Raw genomic sequence first — 8152 nt, forward strand, 5'->3', positions numbered from 1 at the left:
TATATATACGTATATATGTTTCTCTGTCCGTTACGTTTTTATGTTTGTTAACTCCTCCAAGAACATTGGTGCAAGGACAACGAAACTCAAACCAGAAACTGCCCTAATCCCAGGGAATGTTCTAATGGGGTCTATTTTTTAAGGGCCGCTTAATTGGAATCCCACTGACCCCACTATCTTTACTGCCTTTTAAACTAAATACATGGCATTGGCAACCAAATCGAAGCAATGACAATGAATTTCATACCATGAACACCCAGGGAGTATCGTAAGGAGATTCAATTTCTAAAGAGGCGCTTAAATGGGGCCCCACTGACCCCCTCTATTTTTGCTGCATTTATCTCGCTCCTACGCTTATTGATTAAACTATGATCAGCATCAGTGCTTAGCACAGTTTCAGAAATACTCTTCATTAAAGAAGATTAGAGGGCCGCGAAGCGGCCCGATAGTATTGCCGAAGGCCTGAAATTACCCTCAGCAGGAGCCAGAGTGGATGCCGTCCGAAGATCTGCTTCTAGGCTAGTATTTATATACATGTACAGGCAGACAGACAAATTCACATACACAAACACACACGTATACACGTAGAAAGGTGGAAAAAGGGCAGATAAATCAGTAGAATTAGCGGCCATTCAACAGGAAATGTCTACAGACGTAGCCAATGATTTTGACAAAAGCGTTATTTTGCACCAAAAATATATAAATATACCTATCTAAGGCAAAGAGTTGATTTGTTTGAGTGCATACGAGCATATTAACGAAGAATAACAACACACATGAAGCATATGAATAATAATAAGGTGTGATACACGGTTATTCATCTTCCTCGCACTATTTGCAGTGGCGACCCCTATGTTGCGAGACGTCCATGATTCATTTAGGCATGCTGGAAACCAATGACTGAGTCAGTTCTACGTTTAAAGACCTGCATTCTTGTTGTACGCGAGCTTTCAACTATTCAATATTTGTTGGATTTTCTCTGTCAACTTTGATTTTAAGGATGGACCACAAATTTTCAATAGGATTTATATCTGGAGAATTTCCCAGCTAAGGCTCCAAAATTTCAGCACCTTTATCTCCAAGATACTTTTTATCTTTTTAGCTGTGTTTGGAAAATGTAAATTTCTGGATGTTTGATCATGAACACGATACAGGCTTCATAGCGTTCACCTTGCCGCCTTATGACGAGCCTTTTTCCAGATATCCTAAACAATCGAAATGGTGCTTCAACAGAAAAATCACTTTGTCCCATTGTTCAGTATACTAATTTTTATATTTTCTGCTAAACGCAAGCCTGTCCTTCATGTTTCTTATGGACAAAAAAGGTTTCTTTGCAGCACTTCGTGAAGCGAGACCATTGTCAAGAAGTTGTCTAAGAGTCCGAGCTGAAGTCCTGACACCGACTGATTCCCACTCTTTAGGAAGCTGTTTGCTGCCGGCACTTCGATTCCTCAATGAATTTCTCACCAAAACCCTGTCTTGGCGGTCAGAGGATAGACGTTGGCGACCAGAGGCCTTCTTCACCGTCATGGATCCTGTTTCTTTAAAAGGTTTTATAATCATGTACACAGTTCTTTCTGGCGCAATGCCTTTATCAGCAATATCCTGTGTTAGGCCATTTTGGTGGAAAGAAATTATTGACTGACCTTTTTCCTTGCGCCAATACCATCCTTGCAATAAAAATAAATTAAATTTGAAGTTTTTGTGAGGAAAAAGAGCATTCATTAATTTAAATTCAATTATAAAAGGCTGATGGTAATATGACATTATACGTTACTTAACTGTTTTGGTTATTAAGTATTAGTTTGCATGCGATTCCAACTTGATTTCCACTTGTAGGAAATATAACCAATTCTGCAAACTGATGATTATTTGCAGAACTATTGGTTTCTCAACAGTTTTTCTTTCAAATTTTACTGGATAACAGATAACCTGTTAAAATAATATTAAATCATTAACATTCACATGCTATTTCACATGAAATAGCAGAAAAAAACAATGTTTGCCAAAATCATTGGCCATGACCGTATATGTTTACGCACCAAGGAATCAAGGATCAAGGAATAAACCCGAATGATAGTCCACTGGAAGCGAGAGACTCCCTAGTCCTTGTTTGGACATATGTATAAAAGAACGAAAACTAATGTAATACCTATCACGTTGTTTGCATCCAATGGCGTAGGTCTTCTTTTTGAGTAAACGCACACGTTCTTCAGAATGTGGGATTGCCCCTCTATAACACATTTCCTCACTTTAAAAGTTTCAAACACGCACACACACACACCGCTTGATTTCTTAATATTTCTATTAACATCTCTACTATGTGTTGCATAGTCTGGCTGTATTAAAAAAGGCGAAACAACATAAAATGACAACAATTTACAGAATAATGGCAACAGGGGTTCTGGAACGGGTAGTGAATGGGTTTGGTTCGGCAGGTGTCCCAGGGTACCGTTGCCTGGGTTCCGTTGTCACCTTGATTTACGAGAAGATTCAAAGCTTCGAATGCTGGTTGCTGGAATATTCGTTCCTTATTAGACTATGAATCCCCTAGGACAAGCTCTGAAAAAAAAAAAGATTAGCGCTTCTAGCAAAAGGGCTATAGCGATATAACATAAATGTGATGGCTTTGCTTGAAATGAGGCTTTTTGAAGAGGGTCACTTCAGAGAACAATCAGGTGGCTACACATTTTATTAGAGTGGGAGAGCAGGCTGGTGCAAAAGGAAGGCTGGTGTGGCGTTTGCAGCAAAGCGTTTCATAGTTTCCAAGCTGGAAAAGCTTCTATGTGGATTTAATAATGGCCTGATACCTGAATTTGTGCATAGCAAACACCATATTTCAACAGAAATGTAAATAGAAGGCAACCCAATTGCATCCTGAGTCGAAGCAGTGGCATATGATTAATTTTGTTCTTGTTCGTAGATGCGATGTCCGTAATGTGTGTGATGTCCGTAATGTGTGTGATGTCCGTGTTATGCACGGAGCTAATTGCCGGCCTGGCCATCCTCTTGCTCACGCAAAGGTGAAGTTTATTGTAAAACCGAAGAGCCAATGATGAGACGATTTCAAAGAAATTAGATATGAAGCGTCAGAAAGATTATGCAATTAAGGAAGAGTTGGTGAAGAGAATGGACGACATTCAATTCAATGCAAGCTCTTAGTGGAAAACATGGAAAACATAATGAAATCTTGTACAAGCACATGAAGCTGTATGGTACAGTACAGGATTTGTTACATATAAGATACTTGGTGGAAGAATGAAGCTGATCGGATCCAATCTGTATCTGATTCTATCAATACGATGCTTCTGTATAACTTGTTGCGGGAATTTTATGGGTTCTTCCTCTCCTGTTGTTCCTCTATGTGCTCTGGATCGCAAAGAATTGTAGGGCGATCCCGAAGGTATTCTTGTGAGGTGGAGATAACATTAACGAAATAGGCCTTGTCAGGTTGGTGAGACAGTTTGTTGGTTGATTCGATGTATGTCCACTGAAGAACATATGGGAGAGGCTCCTCTCCTTGAAGAATTTTAAAATGCAGTAAAAAGCTTAAATATTGGGAAGCCACCAAGAATGGATGGCCTCTATGCTGAAATCTTGAAATACGGTCTAATATCTATCTAATTCAATGCAAAAGGTCTGGATTGAAGAGAGTGTCACAAGTGATTGGAGAGATGATTCTCTATAAATGGAAAGGTAGGAAGGACGACTGGGGGAATTACTGTGGGATATCTCTTCTCTCTCTTGTAAGCAGAGGCCCCACGAAGCCCTCCCTAAGTCTCTGTGTGTTCTTATAAATAGCTGGGTGACAATGGATATGACCTTTTCTGTTAGATAATGAATTGCAGGAAAATACACTGAGAAGAAGATAAACCCGTATCAAGTCTTTGTTGATCTGACTAAGGCTTTTGTCGTGGATGGAAACATTTTATGGAGCATTCTGAAGAAACTTGGGTGCCCTGAAACATTTATCAAAAGATCTTAAAGCTTTCCATGAGGGAATGAAAGCATGTGATAATGTGGATGGTAAGCTCTGTGATCCTATCTTGGTTAAAAATAGTGTCAAGCAAGGAAATATACCAAACCCACTCTATTCGCATTGTACTTTGCTATAGTTTTCATGGTGGCTTCTAAGAGCTGCTTGCACAGAGTTTACTTCAAATACCAAGCAACGGGTAGGATGTTGAATATAAGACGGTTTGCTGCCGAGAAAGAGAGAGAGAGAGAGAGAGAGAGAGAGAGAGAGAGAGAGAGAGAGAGAGAGAGAGAGAGAGAGAGAGAGAGTTGTTCATATCACAAATACGCAAATATCTGTATGCTGACAGTTGTGATCTTGTTGCTTACTCCCGGAGTGACACGCGGTATTTTATTGGCTCCTCAACAGCGTGAATTGCATTGGGTCTCACAATCAAGCTAAAAAGACAGCCGTAATGTACCAATCTGCATCAAGTAAGACCTACTCTAAACCAAATATGTATATGGAAAGTAGCTGGTTGTGGATAACGAGCATTTAGGTAGTACTGTGAACATGACATACCCTTAATGCTGAAATTGCCCTCCAAATCAAGAAAGCCATTGATGCATTCAGAAAATTGAACAGAAGCTTATAGTTTCGGCATGAAATTTCAACCGAGACAAACTTGAGGATCTACAATACTTGAGTTTTCTTTTCGTTGTTATATTTATGTGAGACCTGAGTTACTTACCGGAGACGTATGAAAAGATTGGAGTGATTTCACCAACACATCTCTGCCGTGTACTGCATATCCGATGGTAAATGTATGCGACTGATGTTGAAGTTTTCGACCACATCCAGCCTACGAGGGTGATATTGCCCAATTTCAACCTAAGAAGTGGGCTTCTTAATTGATAGATACTGACTGGCAGAAAGGAACGCGTGGAAATACTTATAGTAAGATTGTTTTTAATTCCTAACAATATCAATATTTCCCTTGCACTAAACAGATGTTAATTTCTTCTCATTCAAGAATTCGCAATGGCTATTTAAAAAACCGCATGGTCAATCATATAAAGTCACAATGGAGTTTACCGGATTTTTTCAGTCATTTCTTACATGCAACTATACATGACACTCCGTTGAAATAGGAATCAAAATGATTTAAAACTCTATGTAGAAATTAAGTACAACCAAGGGAATTTCATTTGATTCAATGGAAACATAATATTAAAAATAAATAAATAATAATAATAATTATTACAAAGACCATGTCGTCACAACAATGTCTACGTTTGTTTGCATTTTTGAATTTGATTACTAATAAAGTAAATATTGAGCAAAGAAACTTGTTTTCTCAAGAGTACTCAATGGAAATTGTCATATGTGATTAACATTATCTAATTAGCATAATCAGCATATTTAAATAAAACAAACACATTTGTATGCAAAACAAACATATTTTCCGTCCTTACAGAAGGTATAGGATCTTGCCAATACATACATATATACACACACACACATACCCACACACAAAACATAGTGACCATAGAAATATATACATACGTACATTCATACATGCATGCATACATACATACATGCATACATGCATTCATACATACATACATACATACATACATACATACATAAATGCAAAACATAGTGACCATAAAAATTAACGCAGAAGTATCTCCCTTTCCTTTGTCGACAATCTGAAACTGTATGGGCCAAATATCGACTACATAAAACAACAATTGGACCTCATAACCCTATTTTCTCCAGACATTGGAATGAAATTTGGTGAGTTCAAATGTATATTTTTATCACTAAAATGAACGGCTTGACAATACAACCTCTTCAGTCAGTCAGATGATAAAATTATAGGAACTATGGACAAAATGAGAGGATCAGTAATGAATACCGCAGGAGAGCAAAAAGAATATGGTCATCCGAGCGCTCAGCTTATACCAAGCGTACTGCTCAAAACACTTTTTAAGTACCCGTCCTCACGCCATCGTTTGGCCTTCTGAACTGTAAGAACTCAGTGAGATACATACTTGAATTCGCAAGCTGCTCATTGTTACAGGAAACGTCAACACCAATGGAAATGTAGACATGCTATCTGTCTCACGCAAGGATGCTGACTGTGGTTTCAAATCTGTATTGATGTCATATGATGCACGTATAGTGACACTGAAACAACATCTGCAGTAAGTCCCTTGCCAAAGTTTGTGACCATGAAATCAACGACAATAAGATAGCCAATAAAACTAAGGTAAAGTATAAAATAGGTGGCCGGTCACGAGAAAATACATAGATACGTATGTATGTATGTATGTATGTATGTATGTATGTATGTATGTATGTATGTATGTATGAATGTATGTGTGTATTATGCATGTATGCATGCATGTATGTATATATGTATGCATGTATGTATATACATACGTACATACATAAATACATACATACATACATACGTACGTACATCTATACATATACATGTACACAAACGAAGTCTGATCAATAAGTATCCGGACAGTTACATTAGTATCGAATCTAAAACATGCAGAGTGAAGCCGCTTGGCAAAGATTGAACTTGAACTCTGCTGTGCATGCGCACTAAGGTTTAATATTCTAGTTCACTTCCGCTGTTTACAGCAGTGCTTAGAAGGAAGGTGTGCAGCGTGTAAGTTGTCATGGCGATACCTGCTCAGAGGCCTACGCAAAGTTGCTGAAAGTGTATGATGTGCACGCAAATGTGCGAGGAAATCGTGGAGCCATCATCCGTTAGTTATCAGAGGATGATAGCAGATTAGTTACGGTTCAGTTCAGCCCATTATCACTGAAGATTCGGGTATAAAACGCGTATCTGCCAAGTTTGCACCCAAACTGCTTTCAGCTGTCCAAAAAGACACTCGGATTTCAGTTGCACAAGATCTCTTTGATTGTGTTGAGAATGATGAGAACTTTTTGAAAATTTTGTGTAGGCCTCTGAACAGGTATCGTCAAGCTTTTGGCAAAATTTAATGCAGATTCTCTGTACAAATTTCTCTGTCATGGTCAATGTGACGATCACGCGCTACACACCTTCCTTCGAAGCACCACTGTAAACAGCAGGAGTGAGCTAGAACGTTAAAACGTAGTGAACTTGCACAACAGAGTGGCAGGTCAATCTGTGCCAAGCGGTGTTACTCTATGTGCTTTAGATTCATTACTATGGCAACAGTCCGGATGCTTATTGATCAGACCACGTATTTACATATATATGCATATGTATGTATGTATGTATGTATGTATGTATGTATGTATGTATGCATGTATGTGTGTGTGTATGTATGTATGTATGCATGTATGTATGTATGTATGTATGTATTTATGTATGTAGCATATATGTATGTATGCATGTATATATATATATCAAAATATATATCAAAATAAGCAACAAAATATCAAGCAGCAATGCAGTAGTACGACCGTTTCAAGTGACTCCATTCAATTGAACAATGCAATCATTACATCATTTTAAATGCAGTGCTATTTTCAGCAGCACAAATAAATAAATGGAATTTCGACAAGTAGGACACATTAATATAATTTTTCTTAAATATTTTCGCAGAGTGAGAAGATGGAAGAAATTCATGTCGTTAATGTAGCTAGGCACAGACTACAACTTTTAAGAATCGCATGGATTCTTAAATTTTTTAAAAAAGAAAGAGTGATCGAAGTGAATAAAAATTATCTAAATATATATGAGGATATTATTGTTTATAATATTATCAGTGGCTTTTCACCGGCGTGCTAACGTTTCTGCCAGCTTGCAGCCTTGCCACTGATATTTATTATAAACAATAATATCCTCATATATATATACACATACATACATACATACATACATACATACATACATACATACATACATACATATATATATATATATGTTATCATTTACATGTTTCATTCATCTGACTGTGGGCCATGCTAGGGCACCGCCTTCAAGGGTTTTAGTCGAACAAGTCTTTTATACTTGTTCAAATTTTTATACTTGTTCTACCGGGCTCTTTTGCTGGATCGCTAAGTTAGGGAACATAAACACACCAACACCGGTTATCAAGCGGTGGTGGGGGACAAACACACACACGCACACACACACACACACACACACACACACACACACACACACACACACACACACAC

The sequence above is a fragment of the Octopus bimaculoides genome, chromosome 4, assembly GCF_001194135.2.
Source record: "Octopus bimaculoides isolate UCB-OBI-ISO-001 chromosome 4, ASM119413v2, whole genome shotgun sequence".
Taxonomy (NCBI): Eukaryota; Metazoa; Mollusca; class Cephalopoda; order Octopoda; family Octopodidae; genus Octopus; species Octopus bimaculoides.